Genomic DNA, 3,949 nt, shown 5'->3' with positions numbered 1-3,949 from the left:
TGATTGGACAGTTGAAGCAAAGGAGGCATTTCAACAATGCAAAAATGACTTATGCAAAGCTACTTTACTCACTTACCCAAAACCCAGGGCGCAACTCAGTTTGACGGTGGATGCATCCGGAGCTGCGGTAGGAGCTGTGCTATAACAACAACACGACAGCGACCAGTGACAGCCTCTGGGTTTTTATTCCGAACGCCTTACCGAAACACAAACTAGATACAGCACTTACGATCGTGAACTATTAGCGGCATACAAAGCAGTCAAATATTTTCAACATAAGGAAGAGCATTTTTCATCCTCAGACCACAAGCCATTTCAGTATGTGTTCCAGCAAAAGCCTGAAAAGGCATCTCCGCGTCAAATGCGTCACTCGGAATTTATCGCACAATTCACAACAGACATTCGGTACATCCTCGGAAGAGAAAACGTAGTAGCTGATGCAATGTCACGTATTGACGCCATACATACTCCGAGCACCATCGACTTCGCTAAACTTGCGGAGAGTCAAGAGTCGGACTCAGAGCTCAAACACTTACAAGCCTCGAATTCCAGCCTATTAATCAAACCTTTTACGATTCCCGGCACCGCTATAGACATCTCTTGTGACGTAGGCACCAGCCAAGTAGGACCGTACTTAACTCCTTCGTTTCGCAAAACAGCTTTCGACTCCATACATAACATGGCACACACCGGCGCCGCTAAAACAACAAAATTGATCGCAAAAAAATTCGTGTGGCCGAATCTCCAAAAGGATTGCCGCTTATGGTCCAGGCAGTGCATCCCGTGTCAAAAAGCTAAAGTGCAGCGCCACAACAGAGCACCGTTGTCGCTATTCACGTTACCAGAGCAACGATTTGACCATATAAATATGGATATCGTCGGACCATTACCACCTAGTAAGGGTTATCGATACTGTTTGACAATAGTCGATCGTTATTCTCGATGGTTAGAGGCACTCCCGCTCGAAGACATTACGACAGAGACTATTGCTTTCAATTTCTACACACACTGGATCGCTAGATTTGGAGTACCGAGTAGAGTAACAACGGATCAAGGTAGACAATTTGAATCTACACTATTCCGAGAACTTTCCAGACTWTTAGGCATTAAGCACTTACGTACCACTGCGTATCAAACGTACCCCGCGTCAAACCGGAATATCGAGCGATGGCACAGATCATTAAAAGCAGCGATAAAATGCTACATGACAAACAACTGGGTCGATGTTCTCTCACTCATCCTTCTAGGTTTTCGTTCCTCATGGAGAGACGATTTAAGAGCGACACCCGCAGAAATGGTTTATGGAAATACACTTCGATTACCTGGTCAATTTTTTTCCGAAAAACATACGCACAATGTCAAGGAAGGAGAGTTCGTCGAAAATTTACGCATACGCATGCAGTCACTAAAGCCGTCACCAACTACAAATAGCTCAGCGCACGTACCATTTGTAGAAAAGAACTTGCAGTCAACACCATAAGTCTTCGTGCGCAACGACTCAATTCGTCCACCTCTTCAACCACCATACGAGGGACCATTTCCCGTAGTCGAACGGGGCGACAAGTTTTTCAAAGTCAAAATCCGAGGAAAGGACATAAACATTTCTATCGACCGATTAAAGTCAGCTTTCGTCGCCAAGGATTACCAAACCCCGTCGAATCAAACAATCCAACACAAAGAGTACCAAACAAAATCTGGTCTTCGAGTACGTTTTCGTTTTCCCGGATACCTTTGTATCAGTTTTATATGTGAATAAATCAAACATTATTGTGGACATCCCACAGGTTTAATGCCGCCTGGTGTCGGAATGTGTTCGTCGAGGAATGCTGAAAACACTATTATGTCGTAGGTATACGAGTTTATTTAAAAGTGGGCGTAAACGTGCATGAATGACAATGCAACGGTATTTTTATGTCCGAATGGCATACGCAAATACTCGTAATGGCCATGTTTAGTGGAAAAGGCTGTTTTTGAAATAGATTCCGGGTCCGTGTGAATTTGGTGGAAACCCTTGGCCAAATCAATAGTGGTGAAATAATTGCATCTTCCCAACTATCCCCATATTTCGTGCATGTTTGGGATTGTACGTCCGTCACTAACAGTTATTTCATTTAATTTTCGGTAGTCTATTACATTGTTTGCTTGATACGTCTTGTTTCCTTTTGACTACCCAGAGGAATCTACTATAGGGCGAGTTACTTGTGCATTGCATTGCGTTTGGTATTGATAGTCTGTTTGGTTTGATTGGTAAATGTCAACTTGTCGTATTCATGATATTGTATAGAATGGTACCTCTCCGAAAGAAGTTCCAGTTTTTATTTTTCCTCGAAATTACGATGTTCCAGTCTGAATGTGCCCGGTTTTGTGAATTGTGCATCATGCCCTAAGAAATTTGGAGTTGATGTATTATTATCCTGCTGGTTTAGTATATTGTCTTGTGCGTGTTGGAAGTGGTTTTGTTCCCGTATTGTGTTATGGTTTATCAACGGATATTTGTTATTGTAAATAGTCGCTGAATTGGTGGATTGAATATGTTCTGGGATATCATGTGGATCGAGGAACCGATGTCAATAAGGTACTTAAGGTCTGTGTCTTTGTATTGTACTATAATATATTGGGGGCTTCCGGGGATGGTAGCCGAAAATTTTCCTCTTGCTCGGTATCTGACTCTTGTGTGTCCTCATCTGTCTCGTTTGTATCGGTCTGTTGGAATTGTGGTAAATTCTGGTTGCTGTTGTCTGTTTTGTCATGGTGTTATGGTGTTATTTATTGCTGATAAGCACCTTCCTCCTGATGTCTTACCTCTTCAATACTCATCCWACTCTGATGCTATTGGATGGTCTCACTCGCTTAGTAGGTTGATTGCGTACAACAGAATTTGAATATGATGGATGTTGATTTTGGTATTGGAACTGTTGTCCAAAACGGTTCTGGTCAAATGTAGCTTGTCGACTGTTGATTGGGTTAGTTCGAGGTGTGTTTTGGTGATTGTTGGCTTATTTGAAGATTATAATTTAGATGAGGTTGRAAATTTGGTTAAGGGTAATTGGTAATGGGGTATTGATATGATTGTAGATTAAATGGTGGCATTTGCCAATTAGGGTATGATATTAGTGAATGATAAATTGGTTGGAACAGTGTTGGATATTTTTGGGTGTTATAGTTGTTCTGAATGGTGTTATGGTTTTGAAATTTTTTCGGCTTATCAGAAGAGTTTTGTTTATGAAAATTTGTATTTGAATAATTAGGCTGTTCATAAATGCCTTTTTTATAAGTGTTCGCATATCTGGTATGTTACGATTACTGATTTTTAAATAAATGTGCGGTGCAGCTTATCTATTAGAGATTCTATGCTTGATTTGATTAATCTAAGATATAATGTTTTTTCTTCAAAGTTTTGTTCTGTCGAAGATTCTGTTAGAACTTAGCACGATCGCGTGGGCGTCTATAAGCGTGGTTTATTTGCTTCTCATGACATTGATGGTGTCACGACCGACTGTGCCACTTACGTCGCCGTATGCCATAAAAAAAACTCAAAATGGTTTTAGTGCGTCTTTATTTGTTAGATGGCGGTAATTAATATAAACTCATTCTGTTGAAATATAAACCAAAACTGCAAACAAAGCAGTTTTGTCATAGAAGCTCTCAGAGCACTTAGAGCATTAAGAACAAAATACTGTAAACAAATATTGTAAATCGTGTGTGTATGGCAGAATACGTCACTATATAGTACTTTTATATATGCAAAACATCTTAAGTACAGGCTTTACGGTCAGAGTTTGGTACAGTTGTGTCCGCGATTGAAGTATACAGTATGTTGCGAAACYGTAGAAAACATAATAATGATTACTTTAAAGAGTGATTATACAGTCTCATGGAAATAGCTAAACAAATTAGATTAGCTGATATTAGCCTAATTGAGTATTTCATAGAGGGTGTTTACGAAAGA

Source organism: Bactrocera latifrons, unplaced genomic scaffold (assembly GCF_001853355.1).
Source record: "Bactrocera latifrons isolate USDA-ARS-PBARC rearing strain unplaced genomic scaffold, ASM185335v1 scaffold_522, whole genome shotgun sequence".
Taxonomy (NCBI): Eukaryota; Metazoa; Arthropoda; class Insecta; order Diptera; family Tephritidae; genus Bactrocera; species Bactrocera latifrons.
This window is presented reverse-complemented; position numbering follows the sequence as displayed.